The sequence below is a fragment of the Gorilla gorilla genome, chromosome 7 (assembly GCF_029281585.2).
Source record: "Gorilla gorilla gorilla isolate KB3781 chromosome 7, NHGRI_mGorGor1-v2.1_pri, whole genome shotgun sequence".
Taxonomy (NCBI): Eukaryota; Metazoa; Chordata; class Mammalia; order Primates; family Hominidae; genus Gorilla; species Gorilla gorilla.
The window spans coordinates 137208581-137232497 of NC_073231.2; the positions used below are offsets into that span (position 1 = coordinate 137208581).

The 23917-nt window shown below is 37.6% G+C and overlaps 1 long non-coding RNA gene across 1 annotated transcript; it reads right to left on the bottom strand.

Annotated features, from left to right (window-relative positions):
• Window positions 1–12664: 12664 nt before the first annotated feature.
• LOC129524137 (uncharacterized) lies at window positions 12665–18445 on the bottom strand. The gene is made up of 2 exons (XR_008667815.2): window positions 18313–18445; window positions 12665–13344 (listed from the first exon to the last, which is right to left on the bottom strand). It is a non-coding gene; the product is annotated as an uncharacterized lncRNA (long non-coding RNA).
• Window positions 18446–23917: the final 5472 nt, after the last annotated feature.

The window sequence follows — 23917 nt, forward strand, 5'->3', positions numbered from 1 at the left end:
TGATGGTTATGGCAGTGTTATTCACAATAGCCAAAAGATGAAAACAACCCAAATGCCCGTTGACAGATGAATAGATGAAAACATCTGCTATACATATACAATGGAATATTATGCAGCCTTAAAAAGGAATAAAATTGTTTAAACAATTTCACAAACTATATCATAGATGAATCTTGAAGACATTATGATAAATTAGATAAGTCTGTAGCAAAATGACAAATATTGTGTTTCCACTTATATAAGGTACATAGAATAGTCAAATTCATGGAGATGCAAAGTGGAATAGATGTTACAAGCCTTAGAGGGATAAAGTAATGTGGAGTTAGTGCTTCATGGGTACAGAATTTCAGCTTGGGATGGTGAAAAAGATTTTGAGATGGACAGTGGTGATGGTTGCACAACAGTGAGAATACATTTAATGCCACCAGACTGTATACTTAAAAATGGTTAAAATTGTAACATTTCATGTGATATATATTTTATCACAATTTAAAAAACAAATGTAAAAACCTCAATATTTATGAAGCATATTTATTTTTATATACGATGGGGATACAGTAATAGAGAAGGTGTGGCCAATTATTTCAAGAAGACTATCATCTATCTTTCTGGGGAGATACATGTATAAATGGTCAACAATAGCACAGAATACTAACAGCTCTAATTTGGGGTGTTCTTAACCAATGAATCCTCTTGAATATTGACAATTCTCTGTTCAAACATTTAAAACATTTAAAAAATTCTGTAACAACTGGTGATAGAAACCTTTTTAAATCATTACTCATTTTTTCTATCTAATTACACTGAGGACACTGTGCATTTATTCACTATTTATGTGTTAATTCTGTATTTAAATTCATTGACACAAATTCACTAGACAAATACTACACAACAGGTACTGTTGAAGGTTTGGGAACATAGAAATGAATAATTAAGACTGGCTCTGGCCCTAAGGTGGCTGAACATCTGGGAATACATAGAGCAGATGTCAGAAAGAGAAACCACATGCTATAACTCTGGAGAAGTGTACACACAGTGAGAGGAGGGGTACAAAGCTGGAGTAGGCGAGGGGCAGTAAGAGGAAGTAACAACTGTGCTAATTCTTGAAAAGTGATTTGGTTTTGCCAGATGTACATTGGAAAGAAGGAATCTTGGGCAGTGAAAAGAGGGAGTTAAGATCTGGAGCCAAGCCACAGTTCATTCCATATGCCAAGAAGGAGATTGGACAGGATTGCAGGGGCCAAATCCTGAAGGACTTTTTATGACATTTTGAAATACATGCCATTGGAAATACAGAGTCACTACATAATTTTAGTTAAGAACAGTGCTCATTAACAGTTCCACCTCAGAGTGATCAGCTTGGCTTTGGAGGGAATATACTGGAGTCATGAGATGTTGGAAGGAGATATGATATGACAGGTAGAAAATTAGTACAATAATTCAGGAAAAAGATAATATGGGTGTGATTCAAGATGGTAGCAGAGAAAATGAAGAAGAAGGTATTAATATAGAAAATGATAAAGGGGTATAATTGATAGGAATTGATCGTAAATTTAATTGAGGAAAGGAGTGAGAAAAAGTAAGATTTTTCTCAGTGTATCACTTGTCATTATGCATATCAGTAAATTACATTTACTTTGGAGATATCTCCAGAGATTATGCGTTAGATTATCTATGCTTTTCTGGTTGAAAGTTTTTCTGTCTTTTCCTAGTTGCCAATCATCACTGAGTTTTAACTTTCAGCAGGTAGTTCCCTTCTGATCTAACATCCTTTATCACTTGGAAAAAAAATGAGGTCAATGAGGGTGCTGACTTATTAAGAAAAGTACATGAGTGGTCTTAGAATTTAATGCTAGAAAGAAGCCATTAATAATAACCATTCCTTGTTCACCTCTGTATCACCAAGAATCATGCTTGGCATTATTAATACCTCCTCGAAAACTGTTTGTCACATAAACAAAGGAATGAATGAATGAATGAAACAGAGTGGACCCAGTATTTTATAAATAGGGGCTGTTCTGAGGGCTTGAGGGTGGTTTGATGCTTCTTTCATGGAAAATGCATAGTGTGAGAGTGGGGGAATTAACTGGAATGATACTTAGGGCCTGAGTAGCATTTGTTTATGAAAATAGGTAATGATTACATATTGTATGTACTAAGTAATGTCTCATACCTAATACATGTGGGTAAGCATACTTTGTGTGTTATTAGCCTGGAAAAAGATTTACTGATGTTTCTGAATTGAGTTGAAGGTGCTGGTCCACTGGTAGAAAGAATCAGAGACTGTCCATTACTCTCTACCTTGATGAGGTTCCCCAAAGCCTATGGCAGCTCCAGGATTAGTCCCTTCCAGGTGGCAGAAATTTAAGCTGCACAAACTTGCATTTCTAACATCAGGAGGAAGTTCTAGCCTAGTTCATTCTTCCCAATCTCCCCTCCTCTTCTGGAGGCAAACAAAAACTGAGCAACCTGAGGGTACTGCGAGGATAGGGACAGAGGGAGGTATGGAAGGATGTTGGGGATGAGGACGCCCACTGCAAAGTTTTGAAAAGGCGACCACATCCTCTGGTCCTTCTCAGGGAAAAATACGTAAGACAGAACACTATAAAGAGAGTACAGAAATGAATCCTGGACTTAATTCCATCTCTAGTCAGAAAAAAGAACAACTGTGAATAAAAATAGCACCAGCATAAAATAACAAAAATGGCAAAATTGGCAAGTAGGCTGAGCTGAGTTTTGGTTCAGCAAATCTCTCTGTGATATTTTTCTTGCCAATTTGAAACCTGGTCTCTCGGCACCCTGGCCCCTTCCCACTTGGGTCTCCAACCACACTACCATGGTGAGGTTTTCCAAAGGAGTCATGTTAGTTATTTCTTCAAAGACTTTCTGCTGTCTGAAATAGCATACCCCTTCTCTCCCTAACCTTTATATCTGAAAAATTCAAAGTCACTGTTCAGGATTATAAAACACTCCTGCATCACCTCCTTCTCCTTCATAGCATTGACCTCAGTTTTAGTTGCTTGTTTTTTGCTTGCTCTTTTCTGCTTTATACTCTAGACTCCACAAGGGTGAGATGTCCTTTCCTTTTAATTCTTTGAACCTGGTACAAAAAAGAATGCCTGAAACTTAGGTAGCTTCAAATAAAATCAGCTATTTATTTATATTTTCAGGAACTAACTTTCACAATTTAGAACCAATTTCAATTCTTTCAAGTGTATCCGTCTTATTTGATTGAATCAATTACTCATTTACACAGGACACTTAGAAAAGCCCAATGATGGTTTGTGTGGATCAAAAGGAAAAAACAAAAAAAGACATGGCACCAATCACACAATTCCATTCTCCAAACAGTGGACTGAGGGTTGAAGCTTGTTAAGGGTTCAGTTGCGTCCCTGACAAAACTCATTTGTACCTTAGAATGTGACCATATTTAGAGGTACAGCCTTTAAAGAGATAACTAAGTTAAAAAAGTCATTAGTGTGGGTGCTAATCCAACATGACTGGCATTCTTATAAGAAGAGAAGATTTGGCCACAGACAGGCACAGGGGGAAGACTCTGTGAAGACAAAGGGAGTAGACCATCATCTGCAAGCCAAGGAGAGAGGACTTAGAAGAAACCAACCCTGCCAACACTTTGACCTTGGACTTCCAGCCTCTACAACAGAGAGAAATACATTTCAGTTGTTTAAGCCATTCAGCTTGTCATACTTTATTATGACTGCCCTAGCAGACTAATGTAGAGATGATGAGACATCTGTAAGGCTCCCCCAGGATGAACCTGACCCACTGGAAACCCAGGCTTTTCCTGGGGCCACAGCATCTCCATGAGGGAGCCTATTTTTAACATCCAGGAGGGATAGGGCTGAGTCTCAAGGGTGGACCTTGTCTGTGACCAAAGATGAGTTCTTCTTGATTTCCACTGACAATCCTTCCCATCAAAGCAGACTCTTTTTGGTTCTGCTGCTCAGTGGTTTTTCTCTTCATGTTAGTTACATCAGGAAATAGGGTGGGGGGGATGACATTTAACTTTCTTTGGCTTGTTTCCGTATAAACTCAAATAGAAGAAATAGAACATAATTTATTTTATCTTGGCAATTAGTACCTTATATTACCTAGAGTGACAAATTTAATACAGCAAAATTTTCCTCTGCCTGAAACTTGTTGACTATTATAGGGATATATTTAAATTATTTACAGTCATGAAACAATTTAAATAAAATATGTACTTGCTGTGAACTTTGAACTGTCAAATACACTTACTCTGTTGTTTTTTTTTTTCTGAAAAGGAAAAAAAACCCAAAAAAACAAAACAAAACAAAGAAACAACTAGAAAGATGCAGTTACTCCTGTAATCCTGTAATAGCTTAAGAGGCTGAGTTGGGAGGACTGCTTGAGGCCAGGAGTTTAAGATTAGCTTGGCCAACTTAGCAAGGCCCTGTCTGTAAAAAAATATTAAAAAAAAAAAACAGAGGAAGAGGTTGAAACCGTATCTCTGTTTTTTAATTTTATTATTTTTATAGACTTAGGGGGTAAAGTGTAGTTTTATTACATGAATATCCTGCATAGTGGTGAAGTCTGGAGTTTTACTTGGGTGTAACCATCACTCAGATAATATATACACTGTGCCCCTTAGGTAATCCATCATCTCTCACCCCAGTTCCATCCACTCGCCTTTCCAAGTCTCCAATTTCTATTACTCCACTCTCTATGTCCATGTTTATACATTATTTAGCTCTCACTTATAAATGAGAATATGGAGTATTTGGCTTTCTGTTTCTGAGTTTGGCCTCCGGATCCCTCTATGTTGCTGTGAAAGGCATGATCCTTTTAATAAGTCAGTCGTATTTTTATCTTTACTTTCAAGAGTTGACAATCACAGTTCATCATCATCATCACCATCATTTCTGCAGTATAATCACTTTCATACAGATGATGAAAGGAGACACCAGGCTCTCACAGTAATAAAAAATGATAAATGAAAGGATCAGAATTTGAGCTTATTTCTGATCCCCATAACTCAAGCCCATGCTAATACATGATATGTTGCCTTGAAAAGGGAAAACACACTGTGGTTGACACACTTGCAAACTCTATCATATGCAAATTAGCTGAGCCATCTTGTGTTTTAAAACACCTCTAAAGATTGCCTTTTAATTGCTGATGCAATAGGGATTGAATTTTCACCATCTCTTCAGCAATGTGTTTGTAGTTACAAAATAGAATTGTATCCTTCAGAACAACGTTCGGAGAACAGCAGGATGGGTTAGCTTCATCCTGTTGTGCAGGAGAACAATTTACACACAAAATGAATATCTGGCTAAATGACTTCGCAGAGTCTTTCTAAGTTTCATAGCCTTCGATTTTCTGACCAAGATGCAATTGTCACTTCTTACTCCTAAAAAAAGCCTTCGGACATCATCTCAACTAAACCTCTGACTTAACAGAGGAAACTTTTGGTCACTCATTTTCAGTGCTGAAAAATATAGCTTAATCCAGCCTTGAAAATCAGTTAGTTGCTTCCTACACATTCTGGTTCATAAATTCACTGCTTGAGTTTTTGGGATACAGGGGTTCTCCCTAAGCAGCAGTGGGTGGAACACTGAACTAGGAGCCAAGAAGTGAAAAAATTAGCATATTAACATTTATGGAGCTCTCTCATACTGTGTGTGCCAGAAGGCCCAGAACTGGGTGCTAAAATGAGGAGCTCAGCTCTTATTGAGGTTTACACTCAGGCATGGTAGAAAAACATAAAATAATGACCAAAAGGGGGAATGGAAGTTGCCAATGTAATAGACACTACAGGGAGAGTTGCCTACTCTGATAAATGTCTATAACAACAGAGTTGATTTAGTCATGGGGTCAATGGATTCCTGGGGGTATTAAAAATTGTGCTGAGATAATCTTAGCAAAATCTCTATGAAGTCCATTTTAAACTCCTACAAAACTCCTTTTTAAAAATGAGAACACTGAGGCAGGCTCAGTGAAGTTAAATGATTTTCTGAGCCCCTACAGTAAGCAACAGAGCTTGTATTCAAAGCCAGGACTGTTCTACACTTGATATTCCCCATTATATCACAGTTGATACCCTAGGACTGCCATCTGCTTGGGCTTCTAGTCCTCGTCCTACTATCAATGGATATACATTTTATTCTGTGCAACACAATTGTATATTGCAGAAAGAGCATGAATTTTAACATCTGATAAATTTGGATTCAAATTCCAGTTCTTTTACCTGCTGAATGAGCTTGGACAAACCATTCTAACTGTCTGGACCTCCTATTCCTTAATAATAAAGAGGAAAAAAATGCTATGCACATTATGGAGTAGTTTATAAGATTAGAAATAAGAAATACATGGTGCTCCATAAAATAATTACAACAACAACACCAGAAACAACAAACAAAAGGCTATCATTTTATGAGCACTTGCTGTGGGCTGGACACACAAACTATCACATTTATTTCTTACAATAATCCTAGGAGATAAGTTCTATTATCACCCTCATTTTGAAGAAGATAAAATTGTGGCACTGAGTAATAAAGCATTTTGCCCAAGGTCATAAAGATAAGAAGTGGCAGAATTAGGATAAAAATTGGGGAGCCTGACTCCAGAACTCTGTTCACACCATGACCTCCGTAATTCCCGTCCGTAACATGTACGGAAGATGTGGAAAGTTGGAGTGGGTGTTCCTTCCAGCATAAGGTTTCTGATGTGCTTTCTTTGCGGACAGTTTGAAGGCTGCGAGTGTGTGCACACGCATGCACACACACACACACGCACACACACACCACCCAAACTTTCCCTTTTGGGCTCTTGGAGCCTACCCTCGCTGGCTGTACTGTTTCAAGGTGTTCTGTGGAGGCTGCTCTTGGTTTCACAGCCATCTGCTTTGTTTCCTCCAGCTGCAGAACTGTAGACAGAGATGCGTTTATTTTTGGTGGTATGTATTTTCTGAGCTGAAACCAATGCAGGCTGCTGTCCAGATCCTCTGAAAAATCACTTCAACCAGCTCTAAGAATGGCCAACTGATTTTTCTTTAGTATCTCATTTTAAACAATAAGTTGATGGAAGAAGAAGTGAAACTACCTGAACAAAGTAATTAGGATGGAAAATTCCCTGAACCTGGCCAATTATGTCAGTTTTGCATAATAATAACTGCACAATAGGCTCCTTATAGCCCTGCTATTTAGTGCCATTTAGTTTCCCCAAGGTGTCACGCTGTTTCCTGCTTCCATGTTTTTACATTTGCTGAATGCTTTGTCTTTTTTTTTTTTGAGACAGAGTGTCGCTCTTATTACCCAGGCTGGAGTGCAATGGCGCGATCTCGGCTCACCTCCGCCTCCCAGGTTCAAGGGATTCTCCTGCCTCAGCCTCCCAAGTAGCTGGGATTACAGGCATGCACCACCACGCCCAGCTAATTTTGTATTTTTAGTAGAGACTGGGTTTCTCCATGTTGGTCAGGCTGGCCTCGAACTCCCAACCTCAGGTGATCCACCCACCTTGACTTCCCAATGTGCTGGAATTACAGGCGTGAGCCACTGCACCTGCCCTGAATTCTTTGTCTTAAAAATATCTCCCCAAACCCTTGTCTACTGGGAGACCTCCTATAACAAGATTCCCTCTCCACTCTTAACCCCTTGAGGGCTTCCCTAATGGCCTCCTTGGAGGTCAGTTAAATTCTAGGTTAAAATTTAATACAGATGTTAAATTCAGAAAAACTTAACACTCTAACTCAATTTTACTAATTATTAGCTTTTGAGATTGGTTAAAGTTGTCAAAATTTTCTGAGGTTTGGTATCCTTCTCCTTGAAAGGAGCACTGTAATATAACATGTCTCATAACCTAGTTGCGAAGATTTATGCAAGAAGAAAACATAATTTAAGTGATAAAGCAGTGCCTGCTATGAATATGTTCCCAGTAAATATTTTTAAAGGAATAAATAAAAGAAAGTGGTTAGCACACAGCCTATACATAACAACTGCTTAACAAACTTTATTTATTCTTAGCGCATTACCTGTTAACTACTGTCCCACAATGAGCATTATTTGTGGGAGTCTCTAATTGTCACCGCTGTATTTGTAGAAATTGCCGTAGTACATGGCATGCAGAAAACCTTTCAAGGACTATTTTACGGGGCATTTATAGCTAACTTTTCACTTTAATATATGAATAATACAGGGTGGTCACAAGAGAGTAGAAAATTCCAGGCAGCAGTCTCACATGACTAGCAAAAAGGAAACAGTTGAAATAGTTGCATACACTAGAGAATGATAAGACCCTGAAAAGCAGAATGGGGGCCAAGCTGGCTGAGACCAGCTAGACCCAACATGGAGCTAGATTTGACCTAGGTTTCACCTAAAACCTCATTATACTCCCATTACCATACTAAATTACACACCCATCAGTGCTATGACAGTTTCAGGAACACCGATATTTGGTATAAAAATGGGTGGCACCATAGTTACATGAAATCTTTATCTTTTTCAAGAAATCTTCATGAATATGACTCCCCTTGGTTAAATAAACCCATAGAGATAGATGCCCCAAACCCCACGGGGCACAACTCACTCTGTTGAGTACACTCACACTCCCCTTTCTTGAGTGTGTACTTTCATTTTGCAATAAATCTCCATACTTTTGCTATTTTATGACCTGTCCTTGAATTCCTTCTTGGAATGGTGTCAAGAACCTGGATACCAGCTGAAGTTGAGTTCCCACTGACATTTGGGGACCTGCCTTAGCCCATCAACTTAGCAAATAGTTTTTCATATGTTTATTTTGATTGTTACTTCCACTTGAAGCGGTAGGAATTATATTGTCACTAATTTACATGCGATAAAACTCTGAACCACAGGGAATAAAAATACTTTCTTTAATTAAAGTTGGTAAAAACTAGATTAGAACTTGGGCCCAATGCTCCAACTGAATGCTTTCTGCATTTTCGTAGAAGAATTAATCCAATTTGGATTTGCAGGGACTTTACACATCACCTACACTAACTGTCCTCATTTTATATGTATTGTCCGGGAAAAAGGGACCTGCCCAAACTCACATAGCCACTTTGAAATGATTGCATTTTGTGAATAATCCAATAGCTCAAGGATGAAAGACTAATTTATTTTGATAAATAAACCAAATTGTTGATAAATAAATTGAATTACTGCTACTCACCAGTCTAAACGGGTTGTGCTCAGAAATGCTAAATATTTATGGCCGACAAGAAAAAATTGAATTCATTTATGTCTCTTTTAATAAACTGGTTACCTCATGTAGAATAATTGCTACTTTTACTCACAGTATTTGAATACTGCGCATTACTGAGTCATAGTTTAGTTAATGCCTGATTTCAGTTGGCAACATGCTATTTATGGAAGAAAATAAAAGACTGTAATGTTTAGAATTTGAACCAGTCTTTTATTCTTTGAACTTTGAATGCATATGATTGGAGAATTTAAAAGCTCTAACCTAGATTCAAGTAAGAGAAAACTGATCCATTGAAAAAAGGCGGAGTGTGCGGTTGGGTGTTTATCCTCTATAATAGCATCCCCATTCAGTGACACATTTCACAAGTGCTTGCCTGTGTCTGGATGAGGAACCTCTGCATTTTCAAAAACTCTTGTTCACAACTCAGAAACATTTAGTATTGCTTTCTGTCAATAGAAGATAGGGTCGCATTTAACTGCCTTCAGGCTGGTTTGATGATTATTGTAAATCTGCTGCATGGAAAAAAATGACTTAGATTTTCTCCTTAGTACAATAAATGGTAGTCCCTCCTTAACCAGGGTTTTACTTGCAGTGGTTTCAGTTACCCAAGGTCAGCTGTGGTCAGAAAATATCCAATGATAAATGCCAGAAATAAACAATTCATAAACGTTAAATGGCATGCCATCCTGAGTAGCGTGACGAAATCTTGCACTGTCCCTCTCCGTCCTGCCTGTGATGTGAATCATCCCTTTGTCCAGCATGTCCATGCTGTATATGTTACCTGACAGTGAGTGAGTCACTTAATAGCCCTCCAGGTTATCAGCCCCCCATGTTATCAACCCTCCATGGTACCACTGTCCTGGCATCATAGTACTTGTGTTCAAGTCACCTTTATTTTCCATAACACTTCCCTGAAAGCACAAAAAGTAGTGATACTGGCAACTCAAATAAGCCAAAGAGAAGCCTTAAGTGCTCTCTTTAAGAGAAAAGGCAAAAGTTCTCAACTCAATGGAAAGAAAAAAAATCCTATGCTGGGGTTGGTTAGATCTATGTAAGAAGGAATCATCTATCTATAAAGTTGTGAAGAAGGAAAAAGAAATTTGTGCTAGTTTTGCTGTTGCACCTGAAACTACAAAGTCACAGCCACAGTGCATGATAAGGGCTTAAGATGAAAAAAGGCATTAAATTTGTGGGTGGAAGACATGCAGAGAAATGCCTTCCAATTGATGACCATCAGGTTCCATACTATCCTAGGTTTGGGGCATCCACTGGGGATCTTGGACTGTATCTCTCGAGGGTAAGAGCGGGGCAACTGTAATGTCCACTTTCTCCCAGGAAGGACACACGCAACAGCACAGTCACGGAGGAGTCATGGGAACACACATTTAGCCCAGCAGAATTCAAAGAAGCAGTAAATTCATGACAAGAAGTGAAGTTTGTGGAGATAGAAATCAGGAGACATTCCTTTCAGGGCTGATTTTTTGCCATTAGTGTGCTGTGTGGCCAATACTCTTATTTGACTATAAAACCATCATTTCCAACCATAGAACCCAAGTTTTGTTCAAGGCTGTCATGAGCCCAGGCACTGAATCATAACAGGAGCAACGATGCCATCCATGACAGTCCTGATTCTCTGTACTCAACAACTATATTTCTAGCTCCAATTGCAATTAATGGAGTCTAGTCCTAAGACAATGTTCTCACCAAAATATAAGTAAACAAATTAACCAATTAAGTGAGGGGATATCTGCTTGAGGCTTCTGGGAAATATATTTGACTTTCTGGAACTAACTGGGACTGCACATTGCCGTTTCTTATTGCTGAGGAAGTGAATGTCAGGATATAATGCCTAGAGCTGATATAATGATATAACCGTCTCGTATCTGAGGCAGTAAGTATGAAAATAAGAAACCTAACATGCTGAGCACCACAGAAGGGAAGGATGCCAAAAGTCCGCATCTTTGTGGCATCATTGATCTGTGAAGGAACCCTGGGATAGCTTGCTTCCATATTTCTCATTAAGTAAATAATAACTGTCTTTATGATTCAAAACACCAGTGTTTGAACCTTCTGTTACTTGCAGCCAGAAACATTCTAGTTACATTAACAAAATTACTAATTATGCCTCCCCTTTTTCACCTTCATTTCTCCCTCTACCTTATCAGGCTGCAATCAATTTTTTCTTTTACTGACTTTGTACTTGGTATGCATTTCTATTGTTAGAGCTGCTGGCATTAAACTGGATTGTTACAGCCAATTTTAGGAGGTTTTCTCTGGCATCAAAATATGAGTGCCAAATTTTATTAATTTGCAATAGATTAATTCAGAGAAGTTGCTGCTCTTTGCTGGGGGTATTATATTTTCCTATTCTACAAATGTCAGGCTTAGTCAAGTGACATGAAATGGGCTGGGTGCGGTGGCTCGCGCCTGTAATCCCAGCATCTGGGAGGCCAAGATGGGTGGATCACTTGAGGTCAAGAGTTCGAGACCAGCCTGGCCAACATGGTGAAACCCTCTCTACTGAAAATACAAAAGTTAGCTGGGCCTGGTGGCGGGTGCCTAATCCCAGCTACTTGGGAGGCTGAGGCAGGAGAATCGCTTGATTCCAGGAGGCGGAGGTTGTAGTGAGCTGAGATCGTGCCACTGCCCTCCAGCCTGGGCGACAAGAGCAAAACTCCATCTTAAAAAAAAAAAGGACATGGAATGATCCTCTTTGTGATCAAAGAATAATGGTATCCCAAAGATGTTCAGTTCCAAATTTCCAAGGCCTTTCAATATGTTACCTTACATGAAAAAAGAGAGAGATTTGAAGATGCTATTCTGCTAGCTTTGAAGATGAAGGAAGGGGCTATTTCCCAGGCAGAAGTTACTTCTTTTTTTTTTTTTTTTTTTGAAATGGAGTCTCACTCTGCAGGCTGGAGTGCAGTGGCAGGATCTTAGCTCACTGCAAGCTCCGCCTCCTAGGTTCACGCCATTCTCCTGCCTCAGCCTCCCGTGTAGCTGGGACTACAGGCGCCCGCCACCACACCTGGCTATTTTTTTTGTATTTTTTAGTAGAGACGGGGTTTCACCATGTTAGCCAGGATGGTCTCCATCTCCTGACCTCGTGATCTGTCCGCCTCGGCCTCCCAAAGTGCTGGGGCTACAGTCGTGAGCCACTGCGCCTGGCCCCTTCACTTCATTTTTAAGGTTGAATTATATTCCATTGTGTATGAATGTGTGTGTGTGTGTGTGTGTGTATGTGTGTGGTGTGTGCGAGAGAGAGAGAGAGAGAGAGAGAAATTGTGGCATATTTACTTATTGATACATCTATCTGTTGATGAACACTATTATTTCCACATCTTGCCTATTGTGAATAATGCTGCAATGAAGGTGGGAGTGCAGCTATCTGTTTCAAATGTTGATTTCATTTCCTATGAATATATACCCAGAAGTGAGCTTACTGGAACAAACGAATTGATTAACTTGATTAATTTTTTGATAAACCTCTTTATTGTTTTCCATAATGGCAGTACAATTTACATTCCCTCCAACGGCTCACAAGGAATCCCTTTATCCATATCCTTGTCAGCACTTGTTACCACTTGTCTTTTCGGTAATAGCCATTCTAACAGGTGTGAGGTCATATCTTGTGGTTTTGGTTTGTATTTCCCTGACGGTTAGTGATGTTGAGCACCATTTCATGAATCTACTGGCCATTTGTATATTTTCATTGGAAAAATATCTATTGAGGTCCTTTCACAATTTTTAATCGAGTTTTTTGTGTTTGTTTCTTTGTTTTTGTTATTGAGTTATATGATTTACTCATATATTTTGGAAATTAACCCCTTATCAGATATTTGGGTTGCAAATGTCTTCTTCTATTCCATAGGTTGCCTTTTCATTTCATTGATTATTTCCCTAGCTGTGCAAGAATTTTTTTTAATTAATTTATTTTTAAAATTAGTCTGAATAATTTACACTAGCCAATGTCCTTATATCTTAGTGGTTCAACATGATTGAAGTTTGTTTCCAGTCTGTGTCACAGTTCTATATAGCTCTGGGGCTCTCATAGTGGCTGTCCTCCAGGAGAGCAACAGCTGAAGGACTCTGATTCCTTCCTTCATGTGGTTCTGATGTCATGGAACCCTTTGCTTCCAGCTGCAATAAAGAGCAGAGGAAAAGCATAGTTTTTGCTGTTATTGTCTATCTTACCCTGACCATAATTTCATCTCAACGCCCAAACTTTTTGTGATAAAGTGGGGAATATAGTCTTTTTTTGATGTGGCTAGGAAGAAACAGGACTGGTACATTCAGCTGCTCTCTGCCACACGTGTTAACATGTAACTTAGATTCTGTGTTGGGAACAGGCTTATTCCACAATAGAGCCAAAGGGACATTACCATCATTTACAAGTTTATCATTCTATATTGGGAGTATATCCTAAATACATAGAGAGATGTGATGCGATATCAGGGGCAGAACATGTTAAAAAAAACAAACCAAAACAAACTAACACATCAAGGGAGAAGTCATCGAGTTCCATGACAGAAGTAATCCAAGAAGAGGTAGAGCTTGTGTTTGGCCTTAATGGATGAGTAAGGCAGTAAAGCATGGTTAGTAACGATGCCAAACACATGGACCATTGTGAGAGAGGGGCCCAGACTGAGAAGATAGACTGCAGCATTGAAGATTTATGTAAGAAGTTCCAGGAGTATAGAGTAGAGGGGTGATCAAACGAAGGATTGAGGACATCCTTTAAAACAAACAAACAGCTGGGCCTTTATCCTGAAGACAATTAGGCTATGATGCTTGCTTTATTCAGAGTACAAGGCTCATACCTTTGAATCTTTGTCCATTTATATTGATGAAACCTCATATTTCCATTATTTGGCCCCAAATACCACATTTATTTTTTATGTTTTATCATAGAGATATTTAAGACAGAGGAGAACGACATGCATCATACTTCATTATCTTACATTGTGAGAAATTAAGACTATCCACATAAATTAACATTACTAGAAGCTAAAGCTAAGCATTTTTTATGTCTACAAACTTTCTTCTAATATCATCTATACTATATCGAATTGATTTTGAAACATTTTGAAATATGTATTTTCTGCTTTCTCAAAACAGCATTTTTAAACATGATTTAACATCTGTATGATTTTTTTTTTAACTTGTAAGTTCAGCGGTGTATGTGCAGGTTTGTTACATAGATAAACTTGTGTCATAGGGGTTTGTTGTACAGATTATTTCATCACCCAAGTATTAAGCCTAGTGCTCATTTGCTATTTATCCTGGTTCTCCTTCTCCTCCAACCCTGCACCCACGCTCTATCCTTCAATAGGCCCCAGCGTGTTGTCCCCCTCTATGTGTCCATGTGTTCTCATCATTTATCTGCCACCTATAAGTGAGAACATGCGGTATTTGGTTTTCTGTTTCTGTGTTAGTTTGCTGAGGAAAATGGCCTTCATATCAATCCATGACCCTACAAAGGATACAATCTTGTTCTTTTTTATGGTTGCATAGTGTTCCATGGTGTATATGTATCACATTTTTTTTATCCAGTCTATCATTGATGGGCATTTAGGTTGATTCCATGTTTTTGCTCTTGTGAATAGTACTGCAATGAACATATACATGCATGTGTATTTATAATAGAGTGATTTATATTCCTTTGGGTATATACCCAGCAATGGACTGCTGAGTCAAATGGTATATCTGTCTTTAGGTCTTTGATTTTCATTCAAGGTTTACTTATTGAGCCTCTATCCAGTAGTTGGCACTTTCCTTTTGGTTTTGGAGACCAGTCTAAAAGAAAAAAAGACCACATATGCAAACACATCTTCATTTTAAAGCCTTGCCATCTATATTTATTTCTTTATGGCATGATATGGTTCATCTTCCTTCTGTGTATTGTTAGCTCTATGAGGCCAGGAACGATGCCTGTTTCTATTGTGAATCACCACCATATTCACAGCACCAGCAGAGTGTGGGGCATATAGTAGGTTCTCAATAAATATTCTGCATGAATAAATTAATTAGTTAACATATTTTCTTTCTGCTCGTGATGCCAGTATTTTTTGTCTGAATGTCATTTATATCGAATACATCCTAAAACACAGACTTAGAGTCAGAATTTCTGGGATAGAGTATTGGCTTTGTAAATTCCTAGCTCTTGGGAAAGTTCTTTAATCTCTTCATCTGTACTTGTATTTTTTATCTGTAAAATGGAAGAATCATAGTGCTTGCCTCATCAGTTTGTTATGTGTATTAAATAGCACAATGACCATGACTAGAAGACACATGCACACACAAACACATACAGATCAGTGACAGAGCTAGGATTTGAACTCAGTTCTGTGTACTCCAAAAATTGTTCTCTTTGCAGAACATTTGCCCAAACACACATTTATTAAACAACTACTATATTCCAGTTGTTATTATAATGCCCATTTTATAGGTAATCAAACAGAGCTTTAGCAAATTTAAATTATCTGCATGGGTAACCCAACAAGAAATCTGTGAAGATGAGGTCCCTTCCATGACTCCAATTTTTGTTCTTTATTTTCAGGAAAGCAACTACCACAAACAATGTTGTTTCTTGTGTTTCCCCTAGATTTATGGCCCCAAATTACCCAGAATACATCAAGGCCATGACTATTTTTCACAGCTAAGTGGATCTTCTACTCAAAATTTATTGTAGTTCATGGCAAGAATTTGAAGGTTATAAAAGTCTAGCAATAAAACACCCTGAAACTTACAGCTTGAGTGAAAATTGCTGAAATTAATATTAGGGTTATAATTTGTCTTCCCTATTTTCCACATATTTTATGACCACTGTAGAGAGTTTTTGTTGTTGTTGGTTTTTAGTGAGTGGTAATGAGGGATGCATCTGACATTGTTAACGAGCCCTGTGTATGCCTGGTATTGAAGGTGATGGAAAAGAATCCTGAGACATCATATTTCTTTTTGATGCAATATCCAATTTCTTATTATAAATCACTGTTTCCATTTATTTAATGGTGTCATGTTTGAATTAGTTCTCTCATTAGTTCAACAACACTTTATTGAGACATAATATGTGTGAGGTATTATGCTAGGTATAGAGAATATAAACATGAGTAAGAAACATTCTTGAAATTCAAAGAGCGTAGAGTCTAGTGGAAATAACTCTAGTACCAAAAGTTTTATGCATTATTGAAAAAATAAAGAAATAAAGTACGACTTGCTCCTTAGAGTCTAAGTAAGACTATATTCTCCTCAGTGTGGCATTTATGCTGTAAGTACAAAATATAAACATTAATTCCACTAACATTATATGTTTCCATTCAGAAAGTTTAGGGCTTTATTTTTCTCCAAAGGCAGGCAAAGAGAGTCATTGTTAGGAGATGGAAACATTTTGAACTTACACATCTCCGTATCTGATTCTAAAATTGAGTTCACTAAAATGTAAGCTCCGTAACTGAAACTTTAATAGACTAAAAAGTCTATTTGTTCACAAGTGCTTAAAATACTTTGCCTGACTCATAATGTGTGATAAATATTTGTTGAAGAATATGAGAACACATGTGGGGAAAGGACAGTCTCTTCAATAAATAGTGTTGGGAAAACTGGATATTCACACCCAGGGGAATAAATGTATGGAAGTAACTCATTGTGTGATACAGGCTTAATGATTTAACTTCACTGGGCAGAGAATGAATCTGTGTTCTTGTTCTCTCCACCTAGGATACTGAATAATTACAGGAAAATTATACAACCTCTCAGACTGGTGCCTTTAGAAATCATGGTGTGTAGTCTTTCCTGTGCCATTGGCATTATCCCTCAGCCACTGTCCTTCCCTAATTCAATTGTCTCATTTCTTCCACGGTACCAAACTTTCTGCCCTGCCCTACAGTGGCACATTCTTTCCGAATCCCCCATTTGTATATGGAGGAAAGCAAGTCTTTTCTTTCCTCTAAGGGTGGTCATTTGAGTTGTGCATCATGGTTCATACCCTCCCACTGCTAGGGACACACTCCATTATCCCTCTTTCCCGTTATAAACTGGCTTTTTCCAACAGCATTTAAACATCTTAAAATCTCCTTTCGTTAAACAAGGAAAAAACGGTGGGGCGAACAACCTCCAGCAACTCCTCTTTTCCCTTTAGCTACTTCTTTATCCCCTTTTCTGCAGGATCAACTTCTTGAGAGAATTGTCTACATCAACTGGATCATCTGACATTATTATTCTGAATTCATTTTAATTTGGCCTCCTCCTTCATGTTGCCCTGAAATGTCCTTACCTAGGTTATCTGTAGTCTCGGTGGTTAGGGATAACAAGTGCTTTTTAGTCCCTCTCTGACCTGAATTCTCAAGCTCTCAAGAGATTCGCTCCTCTCTTCCTACTTGAAATGTCTCTTTTCTTAGTTCTAGCTTTGTGCCTTTGCACATCACAAATGTGTTCTATTCAGAAGACTTTGCTGGCTGTTATTGCAATGTCTACCCTTCACATAAGTGACCTTGGGCTTCTGTTCCAGGCCCTCTCCCTTTCTCACTCTGTGTACTTCTTATGCTATCTCATCCACACTCACAGCTCTATTTTATTACCTATTTATCAATTCCCAAATTCTCTCCTGAATTTTATATAGCATTCTGAATTTTACCTCATTTAGAAAACCTACAATCCCCTAAAATAAACACGTAAAAATTGTTATTGATACTATGATACATTCTCTAAGCGGTTGGGGCCCTTTGGGCAGGAAATTATCTTGGATAATTTGAAGACCAGCTGAGGGAGGAGATCAGCTGAGCACCAGTAAGGAGCCTTGCTGATCAAAAACAGGATGCAGCAAGGAAATTGGCTGAAACCAGCAGATGGTGACGAAAGCAACCTCTGGTTGCCCTCACTGATCATTATTTTTTATTTTTTATTTTTTTAAATATTTATTTATTTATTTAAGATGGAGTCTTGCTCTGTCTCCCAGGCTGGAGCTCAGTGGTGCGATCTCGGCTCACTACAAGCTCCACCTCCCGGGTTCATGCCATTCTCCTGCCTCAGCCTCCCAAGTAGCTGGGACTACAGATGACCGCCACCACGCCTGACTAATTTTCTGTATTTTTAGTAGAGACAGGGTTTCACCTTGTTAGCCAGGATGGTCTCGATCTCCTGACCTCGTGATCCGCCCTCCTTGGCCTCCCAAAGTGCTGGGATTATAGGCAGTGAGCTACCGCACCAGGCCATCCTCACAGATCATTATTAAAGACACTCCCACTGGTACTATGACAGTTTACAAATGCCATGGCAACCACCTAGAAGTTACCTCATATGGTTCCAGGAACTCCTCGCTTCTTTTCTAGAAAATTCTGAATAATCCTCCCTTTAATTAGCATATAATCAAGAGTGGATATAACTATAGCCAGCCAGCAATCCATGCTGTGGCTGCTGCTCCCATGCTGTGGGAGCAGACATTTTGCTGTACACTGTTACTCTAATAAGCTTGCTTATTTTCACTGCTCAGTTACCCTTGAATTCTTTCCTAAGTGAAGCCAAGAACGCTTTTGGGCTAAGCCCAGATTTGGTGTGTGCCTGCATCACAACCAACATAATTCTAAGAGAAATATCTTGGCACGTGGTATCCAGCATTAAAACTAGTTAAGCAACATTGTGGCCCAAGTACAATTTAGAAAAAGGTGCATGCACACTTATTTTATAAGCCAAATTTCCATAATCTCCACTTAAGTTCATTTCTCTCACAACTTAATAACTCTATGAGGGAGTCATTAAGAAATTCTAACATACTTGTCAAGGTTTTGCCCTTTGTGCAAAATCCTTACTCATCACATATCATCACAAGGAAATTTATTTCCTGATATTCCAAATAAACCATGACCATGATAGGATTTGTCACCAGTAAACAAGCGAGCATGGGTGAATCTTATTCAAACCATAGAGAGAGGACAGTGCCTTGCAGAAGGTCATCTGTGAAACACAAAGGGGTGGGGGTGTGGATTTATTTGTCACTTTTATCTAGGGTCACAGAGTTATGGTTAAATTCAACATTATTATGGTATACCTCAGTAATCTCTCACATGGTTTTAAACTCTATAAAGACAAGAATTGAGTTAACTCCCTACAAATTTGTGTTCCTAAATCAGTCCAGTGCCTGTAGAATAGTATTACTGTTTGATGAGTGCATTGATGAGGAATGAATAAATGAATAAATTGATGGGTAAAAGACATGATTTTCTTTGTATAAACTCCTATTTTACCTTCTTTACATGCATCTAATTTATGACACAAATCACTGTCTACTAGCAAATGTATCTCCCTTATGGGTATGTAATTTTCAATACTAGGCTGAAATGCACACATGGCTTTTAGGTATATGGGAACAATTAAATCTTCAGATCATCTTCACGTATTTACATTTTATGTCAATTACCATCTACATTGAGTGTCACAATAGATCCTTGGAAACAAAACTGAAGACTTACCTTTTATTTCAGTCGAATGTCACTAAAGAACTAACAGCATAAGTTGCCACAGTGAGAGAGAATCACATAAAATAGAAAGAGTAGGTGGTTTGGATTCAGATAAACCCAGGTTCAAATCGCAGTTCCCTAACAGCATGACCATGGACAAGTTAGTTAACTTCTCAAACCTCAGTTAATTCATCTACAAGATGAGAATAATTAAGATAATCCTGAAGAAGCAGTAGAGAATTTACCATGTGCCTTCTTCCATTTTCTGCTCTTGGTTTACATTACAGACATAATTTTTTTTAACTGAACCCAATTGAAACCCAATATTTCTTTTTAAAACATGCTCAAGGTAGCCATAACCAGACCAGAATCCATGCCAGACATGAACTTGTTATCTGTTCTCTATAGAATTTTATAAGGACTACAGCTAATGCATATGAAGTCTCAATATATATCAGATGTTCACTGCCTGGTATCGGTATCATAATAATTTCTGGTTTATGTGAAGCAGGCTTGAGATTAATAACCAGTGAGTCACTGAAGAGTTGCCCAGGCATTGGTCTTAATAACAATATCTTCAGCACTCCTTTCTGCCAAGCTTACCAAATCTGGAAATAATGCAGTAGTGCCATAATCTCCAGAGGGTGAAGTGTAGAGCTAATCTTCCACCTAGTCAGCCCAGTTAGCTTCTTGGAGCCAATTTTTCTCATGTATAAAATCGGAGTGATCATAGCATCTACCTCATAGGATTACTGGGAGAGTAATTGAGATGCTAGACATAGCACACTGAACACAAAGCTGAGTGCATTATTTGGCACTCTGTAAGTGGAAGTTGCTTTTTTTCTTGGAAACATAGACCCTGGCACAATGGATGATCAGAAAGAAGATTGTTTCTGGTTGAAAATTCATCAATGAGTGCATTAAATTTCAGTGACACATTGAATTTAGGTTACATTTCAATATGTAACAGACTCACTTGGTTGCAAGACAAATCAAACTCATTCTATTTTAAGCATATGAAAACCAGTGAAATACAAGGGTGATTCTACTGGCAGGCCAGATCTAGGAACCAATTTTTTCAAAGCTTCCTTTCTCAGTTATAGTCCCCTCTTTCCTGGATGTGGGCTTTCCTCCAATGACTGGAAGAGAACATCGCCTAAAGCAACTCCAGACACAAATAAGTTCGGCTTAGCACGTTGAATAAAGGGAGAAATTTTCTCAAATCAGTCAAGATAATTCTGATTGGCTCAACTTGCATCACACGGTCATCCATGGACTAATAGGTCTGGTCAAATACCTAGACCCTTTCTCAAAGAAAAGGATCTATTGCATGAAGGAAAATATAGCACAGTAGGCAGAAGCATTGAAAGGAGGGAAGGCTTTATGAGAAAAAGAAGACTGAAGCAAAAGAAAGAATGAGTAGAATTTGGATTTGTGGAGAAAACAAGAAAATGCTACTTTTGGTAAAACAATTTTAACCACAGCTATAGCCACTTATATATTGACGCCTAACATATTAATAGCTTGTGCCTATATTGACTTTCATAAACTCAATGGTTTGGAGTCCCTTATTATACAAAGTCAAAAGCCCACTGGCAGTTGAGGTAAGCTAAGAAAGAGAAAACAGTACATACATGTTATTTTGCCTAGATCAAAATGGGAAAATAGTAATCACAAATTAGCAACAATATTATGATAATAACAAATACCTTTTACTGAGTGTTAGGCACTGCAATATGACAGTTGTATATATTATGTTTAATTCTCCAAGCAGCCCTCCAGAAAGATAGCATTCTTTTACCAATGAATAAATGGAAGCTTAAAAAGTTATTTGCCAACAATTAATTTCTAAGCTTGATTCAAATTCATTTTATTCACTCAACATAATTTTACTGACTACCTGCTATGTGTTACTCTCCAAACTTACAACTGGCAAAGATTGTGAACAAGACAGAGAGTTTCTCTGCTCCTGGAGCTTACTGCACCACCCTGTCTTTTTAATGAGCTGAATAAACTACAGTTTCAGGGTAGAAAAAGAATTTTCACATTAATATTCTCTAATTTGTTAACTGATTAACAGAAACAGAAATTATTCTTTGAACTGTTGAGTGCCCTGTTCTAATTCATCTAGATTTTCTACAGATCTAGGGAAAATATTTTAAAAATTTAAATTACATCTATAAAAAATATTTCTACCAAAACCAAGCAAAGTCTTATATAACTTCTGAGATGTAGAGTCAATATTCTATTTTTGCTTGGAGTAAGAAGTACAAATTCTCATTAGTGAGCAGGCTAGACAAGATTATTTGATTTCTAATGTTTTTTAATTTTTAATTTTTGTGCTACATCATAAGTGTATGTATTTATGGGGCACATGTGATGTTTTGATGCAGGCCTGCAATGTGAAATACTCATGTCATGGAGAATGGGGTATCCACCTCCTCAGCCTTTGTCCTTTGTGTTACAAACAATCGAATTACACTCCTTTCATTATTTAAAAATGTACAATTAAGTTATTGACTATAGTCACCCTGTTGTGCTATCAAATAGTAGGTCTTATTCATTCTTTGTATTTTTTTATAATCATTAACCATCCCCACCTCTCCCCATTCCCCCACTACCCTTTTCAGCCTCTGGTAATCATCCTTCTTCTCTCTATGTCCATAAGTTCAATTGTTTTGATTTTTACATCACACAAATAAGTGAGATCATGTGATGTTTGTATTTCTGTGCCTGACTATTTCGGTGAACATAATGATCTCCAGTTCCATTCCTGTTGTTGCAAATGACAGATCTCATTCTTTTTAATGGCTGAATAGTACTCCATTGTGTATATATACCATATTTTCTCTATCTGGTTATCTGTTGATGGACACTAGGTTGCTTCCAAATCTTAGCTATTGTGAACAGTGCTGCAACAAAGAGTGCAGATGTATCTTCAATATACTGATTCCCTGTCTTTTGGGTTTATACCCAGTAGTGGGATTGCTGGATCATACAGTAGCTCTATTTTTAATTTTTTTTTGAGAAATCTTCAAACTGTTCTCCATAGTTGTTGTTCTAAGGTACATTCCCACCAACACTGTATGAGGGTTCCCTTTCCTCCGCATGCTTGCCAGCATTCATTATTGCCTGTCTTTTGGATAAAAGCCATTTTAATTGGTGTAAGATGATATTGTGGATTTGATTTGCATTTCCTCTATGATCAGTGATGTTGAGCACCTTTTCATATAACTGTTTGTCACTTGTATGTCTTCTTTTGAGAAATGTCTATTCTGATCTTTTGTCCATTTTTTAATCAGATTATTAGATTTTTTCTACAAAATTGTTTGAGCTCCTTATATATTTTGGTTATTAATCCCCTGTCAGATGGGTAGGTAGCAAATATTTTCTCCCATTCTGTGGGTTGTCTCTCCACTTTGTTGATTGTTTCCTTTGCTGTGCAGAAGCTTTTTAACTTGATGTGATCCCAAGTGTCCATTTTTGTTTTGGTTGCCTGTGCCAGTTGAATATTATTCAATAAATAGATTATTTGATTTTATTATGTTATTTTCTTATATAGAATCTCTGTGTTGGTTCAAAATATACAAAAATATTATGAATTATTCATTCACTCAAAATATATTTAGTTAGCATTTACATAATAAATAATTATCCAGCATCCACCTATATTTCTATCTAGAGTGCCTGCTACCCCTAAGGTCACTCATTCCATTGCTGTGTAGATTTTTTTCGTATATTGTCCAGATGCCCTCTAAAGCATCCTCTCCTTCATTCTGGCATCTGTTTGAAGTTATCGTGAATAAATGTACAATTTTATTCTATTCATTTATTTCATTTTTCAAGAGCAGCATAAATCTTTGCAGTATCAATTATTAACACAGCTAAATCATCCCTGAATTTTAGCTATTCTTTTATTTTTATTTTATAGTTTAAAAACTCTTAGAAATAAAACTATAGAAATCATAGAAGATAAACTTTTGGAGAAAACAATTTTATATATAACCAATATTAACATATGATATAATCTCCCATACTTTTTCTTATGCTTATGTGTATACATATGATAATTTCTAAACAAATATTCATTCAAGTTTATACAATACACTCTATATTATAAAATTCTTGCATCAGTAAACAGCAATTTAAGATTTCATTTTATGGCTACATATTATACCCTTGTGAACACTATAATGTATTTAACTAATCACGATTTTAAGAATTCATTGAATTGCCAATAGCTCAAAATGCAAAAAAAAAAA